The sequence below is a fragment of the Myotis daubentonii genome, chromosome 4 (assembly GCF_963259705.1).
Source record: "Myotis daubentonii chromosome 4, mMyoDau2.1, whole genome shotgun sequence".
Taxonomy (NCBI): domain Eukaryota; kingdom Metazoa; phylum Chordata; class Mammalia; order Chiroptera; family Vespertilionidae; genus Myotis; species Myotis daubentonii.
The window spans coordinates 51334205-51347778 of record NC_081843.1 but is presented as its reverse complement, the minus strand read 5'-3'; the positions used below and the strand labels follow the sequence as shown (position 1 = coordinate 51347778).

The following is a 13574-nucleotide window of genomic DNA, read 5'->3' as shown; positions in this document are numbered from 1 at the left end:
TCCAGCCCACCCCTTGACTCCCCTGTGAGATCTCGCCCCAGGCATCTCCTTACCTCCTGCAGGATTTTTCAATAAGTCCTCGCCGCTTGCCCAGTGATGGATGGGGGAGAGCCCCTGCCGCCAGGTGAGAGCCTCCTGCCCTAAATAGGGGGTCCCTCTCACCCCTGCCAGGTGTCTCGCTGCAGCCTTCAAATGTTGTGGACCAACATTCGTGAGAATAAGACCACCAACTCCAATTAGATCTTAAACAGCAAGCGAGGATTTATTGAACTGGCCAGTGACTGCTACAGGCTTTCCCCTGCAACAGCCCCAAGCTTTGTCTTCCATGAGCTTTTATCCCCAGAAAACACAAACGTCCTTGATTTACAGTTACAAGGTTGTAATCAGGACCTTGACGCCGATGTCTGGGAGTGGGAGACTTGGAGTTATGCCTGGTTACCTATCCTTGACCCCATCCTTGTTAAAATTTTTTACTGACATTCAATTCATCACAACTTCAAGGCACCATAAAAGACAATAATTCAGGCACTAAATTAATACTGTTGTTCTGAATACCTTCGGATGATATTGTAGGCAATTAGATAGGCACGAGCAGAGTAGGAATGATGGGCCAGATGCAGAGGTTTTAGCAGGGTGAAGGGCTCCGGGTGCCTAGCACTACCAGCCCTTGCACCAAAACACCCTTAAGCATTAATCCCAGAGATGACATTTGGACCTCAGCTGTGTTTCAGCTCCAGGCCCAGAAAAGAAGAAAAGAAGCAAAACTAGGTGGAGCTATGCCTTGGCTGAACTCAGAGCCAGCTGCAATGATTAATGACCTCCTCCCCTGGAGCCAGCCAATCAGTGGAGACCACGGCCCTGAGGAGATAAACCAGGAAAATCCTCCTGAGACCTCAAATAAAAGCCCTCTGGATGGAGGACCCAACCTGGCTCTCTCTGTGGAGCATGCCCACTTCTTTCCCCCTTCTTTCCCTAGTGTTCTCTCTCTCTCCCTCTCTCTCTCTCTCTCTCTCTCTCTCTCTCTCTCTCTCTCTCTCTCCAGGAGCAAACTCATGCCTCTCCTCCCCCTTTTGTAGCTCAAGGCTCATATCTCCTCCTCTTCCCAAAGCCCCAGGGGCCCTTCCTTTGCCTCTGTAACTTGTTTTCTGAGCCCATTTCTTCCGTGGCTCACCCCTTCTACCTCTGTCTTTCTAACTTTCTCTTATAATTCGAATCTTGGCTCTGAATTCTTCTTTTAGCCAGAACTCAAGAACTTGAGGTTGCTGAACCTCGATCTAATGCAGCCGTGCGCAAACCCCCCCGCGGGCCGGATCCGGCCAGTTTGAAATGAATAAAACTATTGGGAAAAAAAAAAGACCGTACCCTTTTATGTAATGATGTTTACTTTGAATTTATATTAGTTCACACAAACACTCCATCCATGCTTTTGTTCCGGCCCTCCGGTCCAGTTTAAGAACCCATTGTGGCCCTCGAGTCAAAAGGTTTGCCCACCCCTGACTAATGCCTGGTGCCATCCCGTGCCCCCTCACCTCTGACCCCAATCAACAATATAAGCTGGCCTTTTGCCAGGCAGGTCCCTATAAGAATAGTCAGGCCTCTGAAGCAGTGCTTTGTCCTGCCTTAAGCTACCTTTGAAAGAACAATTGTTCATTTCTATTCCTTATCTTAGATCTTTGGAAGGCAGAAAAAACAAGTGCCAAAATTTTTAGAAAACAACTAAACAAACAAGAATATGCAGCTTCCCAAGGAGTTCTTTATTTCAGACCTTTAGCATGACCTTGCTGAAAACACAGTACAGAGAAGGTTGGTTTAAATGGAGGAAGTAAGGCAGAGAGAAGTCAGAAACTTCTGGTCAGGGCATGTGCAGGAGGCAACCAGTCCATGTGTCTCTCTCGTATCAATTTTTCTCTCCATCCCCCTTTCTTTCTCCTCCTCCCTCCCTTCCACTCTCCCTGAAAAGCAATGGAAAACAAATATCCTCTGGTGAGGATTAACAAGAAAAGAAAAAGAAATAGTTGAAAACTTAGAGAGACCCAAGCTGTAGACTTTGAACCTTATCCTTTGTCTAAAGCAAAACCCCACACATGTCAGTTCTCCCACTCAATTTCTTCCCTATTGAGATGAGGGAAGCAATTGCACACAGGAGGCCAGACAGAGAAGAAAGTTGCATCTGATTAGAATGAACATTGCCCTGTACTTGCTAATATGGGTTTCACTTTATGACCAAACATTTTTTCACAAATATAATGGAGTGGGGTAGGAAACTGCAGGTTTTTAAAAATTGAAATTGTTTAGAGATAAAACACAAATGCTAGTGTCTTTAACAGGCAACAGCAACTTTTTTCCTCTAAAGTCAAACATCGTCCCCAGCGAAGCTTTTGTGGAAATATTACCTCAACTTTATTAAAAAATAAGAACCAGTTTAAATATAGACATGGACTAGCCCCGTCTGTATTTTCAAATCCACATTCTTTAGCTGAAGCACTGCATCAGGGACCTCCATGACCCTGCATGCTTTCCAGTTCACAGTACATGGAACCAGTTTCTCTTTTTAATTTTATTTGCTCAGAGCAGCCATATGCAGTAGCCATCGACGCCCAAACCTTGGGAGGAACCTTTTCATACAAGCCCTGTCACAGCTGTCCAATGTTTCTCCTCAATGAGAATCATGCTGGCCTGCTCTATAGATGGGGGAGAAAAAGCAAGAAAATCAAAGTACCTGGTAGAGGTTTCATGAGATCTATTCATATTCACTGTGCTCCAAACCTGCTTTGAATGCCATCAGTCAACTTTGTGCATGTTGGGCAGTTAGTGGTCTAGGAGAGGGTCTCAATTTAAAGAACTGTTGTTGGGTGCCCCAGAGGTTGAGGTGATAGCAGCTTCAGCAGGGCTACTAATGGTGACTGACTTTTGGATGTGAGACTAGCTGCTGGACATCAACGTGGTCCTCCTCTTGGTAGGCCAAACATTCTCAGGTAAATGCTTTTGCTGTAGGCGTTACTACTGGCATTGGCGGAAACTGCACTTCAGTAGCTTTAAGAATGGTATTATAGAATGTCTAGCTGGAGACTTGCAATGGCCAAAAGGCTTCCTTTCATAGACACTGGTAGAAGATCATACCCACTGACCAGAGGTCAACTTTTAGATCTTTGATGGTTCTTTCTCAACCACAAAACACTCTGGTGGTCAATACCAGTAAATACCTGCACCTTGTGATGTTAGATCCATGCCATCCACTGAACTGTAGCTATCATCATTCTTGATCTTGGAAAGTCCAAAATCTGTGATTTTTATTTCTCTATAAGCTCTACCATTTACTAAAAGAATATTACCTGGTTAGATGTCATAGTGTTTGATGGGAGTTTTTATTTCATTTAAAACACTCACAATCCGCATGATAACGCCTTGGGCCTCTTTTTCCGACATTAATTTGTACTGTTTCAGGTAGAAGTCCAGATCATTTCCATCACAGTATTCCCATACTGTACAATACAAATCAATGTCCAGTGAAAAGTAATTATACAGCTTAACTATTCTGGAATGATCTAGGTCTTTGTGACTCTGGTATTCCCTACATAGCTTGTGATAAGTCTCATCTCTCCAGTTTTTATTTTAACTAGTGAATTTTCACACATACATATATTTGTTCTGTTAGATCAAATGCCTTGTAAAAATCACTGAAACATCCTCCACCCAAAAGATGTAACAACAAATATCTGTCACTTCACATTGGATGATCTTTAAATTATGAATTATCTTCAATATGGTTTTGGATGTTTTTTTAGATCCATGATATATAGATTTCTAACCCTTTCTAGCCCTGCATGGATCTCTGCTTCCCCCTTTATAAGAGGATCACGTAATCTGAGTTTGAAGATTTCTTCTTGTTCATGGTGTTCTGCTAATGCTAACATTTCATTTTCAGCGCCCTTGGTCTTGCTTTCTGCTCTTTGGTTACTGGAGGGGCCTGTCCCAAGGCAGGAGGTTTCTGCTTTGCTAACGTTTTCCATTGTCTTTCTATCTCTTCCTCTGTAAATTTATCCTACCTGTTGCTTGATAAGGTTCTGAAAAGCATAACCCACTGTCCATTGTTCAGTGAAAGAAGCCCCATGTCAGACAGTGGCAGCTTGTTCCAATGCCAAGCAGTCTTGCATGCTCTGGTCTCTACATGTTATCTTCTCTTGTTTTGACTTTTTCAGGAGTTTCTTGCTCATTGTCACACATCCATTTAATCATTCTTTGTATTTCTCTAGCATTTTTTTGCTATTCATCAATCTGTGCTCTCAGATTACAATTGGCTCTTAACAATCATCTGTTCTTCCCTCCTTCTTCTCTAAGTCAGAATTCTTACTGTTTCCTAGTACAGATATTTTTTCTCTTGTGATGTCAGACTGGGTCTGTCTCTGCTGGGTGGAGATCTGTTTCTGGAGCTGCAGGAATGCTCTGTTACCAGATCCTGTAGAAGAGGGACTGTTTTGCTGAGCTGAAACCAAAGTGAAGCAGAGGCCAACCACCCTCCGTGTCAGCTGCTGTGTGGAGCCAAGGTTTTGCTAGCACCACTGACATCAGGGTTGGCAGAACAGACTGCTCCTCCGGTACAATCTTTGCAGCACTGCCATCTAAACCATAGAGGGGCTCTTCTCACCTGGTAAGGGATCGGATAAGGAATGGTGCTGTGAGGATCGTGCAACTGGGGGAACACATCTGCCAGGGCTGGCTCCTGGCCCACTTCTCCCAGCAAACTTAAAGTAAGCACTAATTTTATGTTCCCTAGCAGGGTCTCTCCCTTGGCTAATTTCATATGGTTCTGATTTTCTTTTCTGGTTCACTGGTCATCCTGTTATTTCTTAGAAGCCTCTACTTTATCACTCACGGACCCCACGCTGCACAAGCTCTGGCTTGAAGACTCACTACTGAGTGCCCCCTTACTAACACCATCTCCAGTAAACCTGGCCTCTAATAATCCCTGCCATCATGGGTCCAAGCTTTGCAATTCTTCCATCATATCTACTGCCACACCCTGCTGCTCCCTGGCTGCCCACTGCTCTGCTCTGCCCCTGGGCAGACCTGGGGTGGAGCTGGGCCTCTCCTGAGTGTCTTAACCCCCTTTCTCACTCCCTCCTAGGAAGCTGCTGTGGGGGCCAGGCTGCACAAGAGAGCAGGAGTGGGGAGAGGTCTTGGACAAGCCTCCTGGCACCTAAAAGGAGGAAACCTTGCTTTTTAAAAATGTTTATTCCCCTGAATATTCTTTTATTTCCTGGGAAATATTCCATTCTTTACATTAGAGGACAGGAGACAGGACAATGAGTTGAGAATGCACATCTCCGTGTTGTGACATTTTTGCTCATGACCTTCTGCCAACCTTGGCCTTCAGAACTTACTGGGGCTCCCAGATGGCTTTACATGTTAAGTCAAGTGCATCCCCCTTCCTGTGTTAAGCCTTGTAGATGGTGAGTCATCTGAATATGCACTGGAAGCGTATGCTATACTTCCAGATGGGTCTGCAAGTTCCTGGTGATGACAGGGTGCTCCACCTGACAGATCACGGGGGCCCCATTTTTGTGCATCTTCAGTATCAGCTGAATAGTCACAGGGAACAGGTCTGACCACTCTCCCGCCTCCAATTTACTTTTGAGCTCCTTGTTCCCTTTCAACCATCTGATAGTCTGGCTGGTTTGCTGGCCATGGCAGTGCAATTGACTTTAGTCTCCTCACCTTCCACGCATCTAATCTGGATATCAACCATAAGATTACATGCTGGGACCAGTACTGTGGCTGTGGTATAACTTTCTGGGGGGACAGGATAGGTTAGTGTAGAGTTGGCAAAAGTATTGAGACATTTGTCAATGACACTTTGAGTTCACTGCTAGAAAAATTCAGCAACTGAAACCTACTGTCCTTCAAAGGCCTGAAGTTTCTGAAATAAATGGTCTGCCTGCTGGGATTCAGTAGCTGATGGTTGCAACTTCTCCCTCAATAACTGCCATGTCTTTTGTAAATAAATTCTGTCTATCACCAGGTTTGCTGTGGCTTCTGTAAAACCTCATGGTAGGACTTCCATTCAGTTAGATTTCAGGTTGTTCTGAAAGATGGTTGTCAAAGCTTGCAATTTTTTATAAGAAGAATACTCAGATCATTTTAAACCAGTTTTCTTAAACATTCCTTATTAGAAATGAATTATATTTCAGGTTCGTAATGTGTGTTTTTTTAATTAACAAAAGCTGCCTCCTGGCTAATTCCAGCAGGCATGCTGGAATACTGTGTGCATCATTGTTATCAGGTACGGCATTTTGCACCTAAGATTAAAATAAACTTTAAAATCTCTACCTCATCAGTAAGGAAATCAATTATTAAAGGATATTAGTACAGAAAACAACTTTCTCTTCAGACACCATGGCCTTTGATGGTGTTGCAAATTAGTAAATTAACTAAGAGCTAATGGATATAATTCTGCAAATTTTCTCCATTAATTTTAGTGTCTTCCTTGATCACTTTCCAAAACCTGACAAAGAGCAATAATTTATGGAGACTTAGAAGAGGCTGGTGGGTATGTATTGTATTATAAGTCCCCAAATGTTTGAGTAAACTTCTCTTGCTCCCCATCTCAGTAGTTCCAGAGACAGGCTTTTATCCTACACCTCCACCAATCACTTGAGCTAAGCTAGGTCCATCAGAGTCCCATGACTATTACAAATCAGAACTAAAGAAAGAATACTATCCTTTTTGGTAATAAATTGTTGTGTGGCTGAGGGCCACAATTCCAGATACAAAGGAAAGGCCATCCAAGCGTGATTTCAACTCAGAAAACATAGACAGATGAGGGAAACTTTTGAGTCCCAAGACAACTTCTGTCATTCCCATGGTTCATGTAAATTAGCCAACAAATTGTTCTATTTTTATTTTGGTCGAAGCTAATTTTAGTTGGGTTTAACCACTGCGGCCAAAAGAATGGAAACTGTCCTAAGAAAATGCCTTAAATCATACTGACAACTTACTTGATGACATGACTTGAACCTTTTGTATATTTTTATTACTTAATCACACCCAGTGAAGGACCCAGCATATAGCAATTGCTTGATAAAATATTCTGGTTTGTTTTCACTAAAAAGAATGACTCTAATCATTGGAGGCCACAAGGCAGATTCGTGCAGACTTGGCGGGCAATGAGATATTCTTGGTCAAGGGAAGATTGTGTGTTCTTCAATTCATTCTGCACAGTTTAAGGCACGGTCCTGGCCTTAGTTACAGAATGCCAGACCTCAGTAAATACAGTCTCAAATCAATGTCCTGTAAATTAAAAGTTCCTTAAGTGTTATTAAATTGGTATAAATCTTTTTCTTCTTATTAAACCTGGGTAATGTCACAGTGACCTTACTAAATTGAGTACAGTTACTTGGTACTTATTTAAAGACTTGGGATATGTGGTAAATAAATACGGTTGTTGTATGATTTCTGTAAGTAGGAATACACAATCTGTTGAACTAATGACCAGGGAATCGTCTCACAGGACCAAATCCTGAAGAGGTCAGTGACCGCTGGCCAAAGATGTGTTTACAGAGGCCATTTATGAACAAGATTTAACTCCAGATCAACATCCTCAGGACCTGACCTTTATTCTTTTTCCTCATTTCAAAGGCTTGTACCTAGCACTTGGCTTCTTGCCTCCTTACCAAAGCATGCTGATTTTCCAAAATATAAATATTAATATAGCCTAGCAAACACAAATGCTTTGCAGAATGCAAGAGCTAAGAGTTAGACATTATTAGTTTATAAATTTAATGAGAGCTTCCAGAAGAACTACTTTAAAAGACATAGTCCCAAACTCATAACACTTAAGAATAGATAGAGGAGATAATAGTACATTAGCTAATAGGGAAAAAAAAGTATAGAAGTGTATTAATGGAAAAGAAGAGGTGGGAGAGTATGTTGATAGGCAAGAGAATATGCTGAACAGGTATGCATTGCATAATGACATTTCCATCAACATGGACCACATATATGATGGTGGTCCCATAAAATTATAATGGTGCTGAAAAATCTCTATCCTAATCACATCATAACCATTACAACTTCTTTCACAAAAATTACTCATTCGTTTGTGGTGATGCTGGTGCAAACAAACCTACTTCCTACTAGTTATATAAAAGTATAGCACATATAACTATGTACAGTAACATAGAAATTGATACTGATACTAAACGACTATGTTACTGGTTTATGTATTTACTACACTATATTTCTTATCATTATTTTAAAGTATACTCTTTCTACTTATAAAAAAAAAGTTTGCTTCCAAATTTACAGGGAACTCATACAACTTAACAAAAGGAAGATAAACAATCCAATCAAAAAGTGGGCAAAGGACCTAAATAGACATTTTTTGAAAGAGGACCTACAGACAGCCAAGAGACATATGAAAACATGCTCAAAGTCACTAATCATCCAAGAGATGCAAATCAAAACAACAATGAGGTACCATCTCACACCTGTCAGAATAGCGATCATCAACAAACAACAAGTCCTGGCGAGGGTGTGGAGAAAAAGGAACCCTCATGCACTGCTGGTGGGAATGCAGACTGCTGAAGCCACTATAGAAACAGTATGGCATTTCCTCAAAAAATCAAAAATGGCACTCTCATTTGACCCTGTAATCACACTTCTAGGAATATATCCCAAGAAAGCAGAATTACCAATCAGAAAGGATATATGTACCCTTATGTTCATAGCAGCACAATTTACAATAGCTAAGATTTGGAAACAGCCTAAGTGCCCATCAGCAGATGAGTGGATTAAAAATGGTGGTACATCTATACAATGGAATACTACGCTGCTGTAAAAAGAGGGAACTCTTACCATTTGCAACAGCATGGATAGACCTGGAGAGCATTATGCTAAGTGAAATAAGCCAGTCAGAGAAAGATAAATATCACATGATCTCACTCGTTTGTGGAATATAATAAACAACATAAATTGATGAACAAAAATAGAACTGGAGCCAAAACCGGTTTGGCTCAGTGGATAGAGCATCGGTGTGCTGACTGAAAGGTCCCAGGTTCGATTCCGATCAAGGGCATGTACCTGGGTCGCGGGCACATCCCCAGTGGGAGATGTGCAGGAGGCAGCTGATCGATGTTTCTCTCTCATCGATGTTTCTAACTCTCTATCTCTCTCCCTTCCTCTCTGTAAAAAATCAATAAAATATATATATAAAAATAGAACTGGAGACAATGAAGCATCAAACAGACCGTCCAACCTAAGAGGGAAGGCGGAGAGTGGGGTGGGGGGACTCTTATGCTTGCATATGAGCATAATCAATGGATACAGATAGTAGGGGGAGTGAGAGCATGTGCTGGGGAATTGGGAGCGTCCGGGGGCAGGTCAATGGGTGGGGGGGGGGGTGGAAGGAGACATATGTAATACTTTAAAAAATAAAGAATTTAAATTTAAATTTAAATAAAAGTTTGCTGTAAACAATATGCCATGTTACACCGGCAGCAGCCTCATATATCTCATGCTCACCGTGTCTCTTTGATTGTATCTTTTTATCTTATGCTTGATTTAATCTCGTTATTTTATACATTTAGTGTAGACTAAGTGTATAGTATTTATTAAGTCTACAGTAGCAATGTCTTGGGCCTGTAATGTCACTCACTACTCACTCACTGTAAGCTCCATTTATGGTAAGTGCCCTGCACAGGTGGACCATTTTTTATTTTTTATAACATAATTTTACTCTACCTTTTCTACCTTTAGGTAATTACAAATGTATTTCATTGTGTAAAAGTGTCCACAGTGTTCAGTACATTGACATGCTGTACAGGTTAATAGCCTAGGAGCAACAGGCGTAACATATACCCTAGGTGTGTAGTAGGCTACACCATCTAGGTTTGTGTAAATGCACTCTGTGATTTTCAATGATGAAATTATCTATTGCTGTTGTTATGTTAGTACAATAATAGCAGCTATAATTTTTTAAGCAATTAGTGCATGGAAAATGCTCTACATATCTCAACAACTCTACAATATACTTACATAGAATTGCCCCCCACAAACAGGGTGATAAGGTTAAATGATTTGCCAGAGGCTATGTAATTAGTAAGTGGCAGAGCTGGGGTTCAGTTAGTCAGCATTTTAATTGCTCTTATTCCTTATCCTTGGAGAAAACTGCTGCACTTTCTTTCCCTGCCCCTCTAGGTCCCTATGTTCCACTTCAGATCTACCTAATTTAGAGGTCAGGTACTTTCTATTCATCAAATTCTAAGTTTTCCAAATAAACATAGGCCCCTTCTACTCTGTCTACAGATACATCTCATCAATAGAAAGGAAATGGGTTTTTTAAAAAAGAATTCGAGGTATTGGTTTATTCTTTGTTCTTCATACTCTCATCCCACTATACACATTCATAAGTATATACAAATACATGGTCATATCCTTCACACTTAAAGTGGCAGGACAGCTATTTGCCTAGGGAAACATTTACAGATGGAAGAGTTCATTCAGCAGCAGTTACAGGTCTCATGCTCAGAGCACAGTCAATGACTTGGGACTTCAGACCAGTGGTCCTTCAAGGTGAAAAGTTTATCTCCAACAGAATACGAAGGACTACAGTATAGTTAGCTTGCTGCCCTCCTTGACAAATGCCACTCCTAACTTGTGTCCATCCCCCCATTGTCTAAGAGAACTAACTGGTATCCATCACCCCACTGCCTAAGACATTTCAAATAGAAGGTGCCTAATAAATAGGTGCAGAATAAATTGAACGATTCAAGATTTACCTAAACTTTTCTTGAGCCCATGCTATAAAGTGCCAACAGCAAACAAATGACCTGCTCCAAGAGTTTAAATGAAGAGAGCTTATTACCAGACACATCGACACCCAGGAATTTTCACCAGTGGGAATCTGCTATATCTTGTAGGCCTGAGGGCAAGCAGAAGATGATATTACTAGAGCTAGTAAGAGTTGGAGCCAGGAAAGGCTCCACAGTACAAGATGCATTTTACCTATATCTCCATCCACAGTACAAGATGCATCTTACCTATATCTCCCATCATTCAAACCTGAGCAGAAGCCAGAGAGTAAAGAAGTCTAGTGATGCCATCCATAGGGTCAGGCTTTCAGGGCTCAGAGTAGAGAAGGAAACAGACTGGATCTTTAGAAATCAATGCTGGGGGACCCATGTTTTCAGTGGGAGGTAGGTCTTATTTTATTACCTAGTGCATAGGAAGTAGAACAAAACATATTTTCATGAAATAATAAAATTTCAGACTTTTATCCTCAGGTTGAGGACACCTAACTTTTCTTCTACTTTCCCCAGATAAATTGTCTACAAAGCTGTGTACTTAAAGATAATAAATATAGGCCAGAGATAACATAGGGCCACTCTTGCTCACTTTTATTACTTTCCCCTTTATTAAAGACATTTTCCCTTCTAAAGGAAAATAGTGTATAGTGTAAAGAGGAATTTGCAGTGAGAAATAAGTTTCTAGTCAAAAGGAATGTTTTAAAAAATGTAAGCAGTTGGTAACATGATATGATTCTAATGGCATAAAAATCTCCCCAATCAGCCTGTTACTTAGCTCCCACCTATTCCTCCCACCTATTCCCTCTTTAAGGTCCTTTTAACCATAACTCAATAATGCTAACGTAGGGACCCAAAAGAAAAGAATATTTCAACAGAGAGGGATTTTGAACAAGTCTATTTTGATAAGACAGGAGGCCAGGTAAGTATTCCCAAGAGAAAATATCTCGGTATGTCATGGCAGAGAGAACTGTCTGAATTGGACTGCACCCCAGGGCTTGTCCTCTCTTCCCTTGGTCTCCCTCAACTGAGCTGCCAAGGTAATGCATCATAGTCACCATGCTCAAGTGTGAAGGGCAATGGTGTTGCCTCAAGATGATTCCTGTTCAAGACATCTGAAAATTCATGCTTTTTAAATATGAAAAACTTTTGTCTCTAGAAGGCACATACACTCTTCCCTACATAAAGATGATATACTGACAGTAGGTTCCAATGGCTAGACCAGTGATGGCGAACCTTTTGAACTTCGGCATGTCAGCATTTTGAAAAACCCTAGCTTAACTCTGGTGCTATGTCACAAATAGAAATTTTTTGATATTTGCAACCATAGTAAAACAAAGATTTATATTTTTGATATTTATTTTATATACTTAAATGCCATTTAACAAAGAAAAATCAACCAAAAAAAATGAGTTCGCGTGTCACCTCTGACATGCATGTCATAGGTTCGTCATCACTGGGCTAGACCAAGACAAAGCCCAAACTCCTGTAGTAGACAAAGAGTGGGACAGCACACTCAGGTAACAGGCCTGGGACAAGTAGCTCAGCGTGACCACAGCAACTGCCCTGATTTTCCATGTCCTTGGGATGGTTTCCTTGAGAAGCATGTGGGGCGAAAGTGGGGAGGTTGCCAGACTTCCTCCAATTCACTTTTTACAATGGTTTACACCAGTGATGGTGATGAGAGGGGCCAAAACACAGTTGAGCTGTCTCCTATCCACACTCTGTCTGCCCGGCATAAGAAGCATCATACCCAAACTGCACACACTTCAGATGTGTCTAACCAGCAGCTAGGAAGATACAGTTACTTCTTTATTTCAAGTCACTTTGCCTCTGTTTATGAAACTTCAGATTTCATTACCTTTTGTCAAACTATAAATTCATATTAACTTTCTTTCAACCCGAGCAAATCCTCAAAGTTCAACAACAGTTGTTCTTAATCCTGAAGATAAGTGTATTTGTTGAATAGGGCATTAAGGCTTTACATATCTCTGCTATATATTTAGAAAAGAAGAAAAGGAAGATAATTATGAATTAAGAAATAGGAAAAGATGCCCTAGCCGGTTTGGATCAGTGAATAGAGCTTCGGCCTGTGGACTGAAGGGTCCCGAATTCAATTCCAGTCAAGGGCATGTACCTTGGTTGCGGGCACATCCCCAGTAGGGGGTGTGCAGGAGGCAGCTGATTGATGTTTCTCTGTCATCGATATTTCTAATTCTCTATCCCTCTTCCTTCCTCTCTGTGAAAAAAATTAATAAAATATATTTTTTTTAAAAAAAGAAATGGGAAAAGAAAGACACAAGAGGAAAATAAATGTGCAACATAATACAATATCCTTTCATTCAGGTTCAAAAACAAGTTTTATTCACCCTGAACTCATAAATACCTTCAAAATAAGGGAAATGAGTAAAGCCTTATTAAATATGATTTCTAGAGCCAATGTTAACTTTGACTACTGTCCAATCAGTCAATATAGAAATCTGAAAGTAAAACTGGAAAATTCTCCAGAGAGAAAAAACTAAAAGGTCAAAATACATAGTCTATTCAATAAAACCCAGACATACTCTCCTGGCTTATCACAGATACAAAAGAAAGAGTCCCCTAAAGGCATTGGAGAAGAGAAACTTTAGAAGCTGTATAATTATGTTTAAATATTCAAATGCTGTTATGTGACAGAAAACATAGACTTAGTCTACACAGCTGCAGAGGCAGAATGATGAACAAGTAAATTTTTCCTAGAACACAAGACAGAATTTCTTAACATTTCAAACTATT

At 40.9% G+C, this 13574-nt stretch overlaps 2 pseudogenes; both read right to left on the bottom strand.

Moving 5' to 3' along the window:
- Nucleotides 1-2829: 2829 nt before the first annotated feature.
- LOC132232405 (serine/threonine-protein kinase tousled-like 2) lies at nucleotides 2830-5005 on the bottom strand (annotated as a pseudogene).
- A 339-nt stretch (nucleotides 5006-5344) lies between these two features.
- Nucleotides 5345-6047, bottom strand: LOC132233835 (cell adhesion molecule 1-like; annotated as a pseudogene).
- Nucleotides 6048-13574: the final 7527 nt, after the last annotated feature.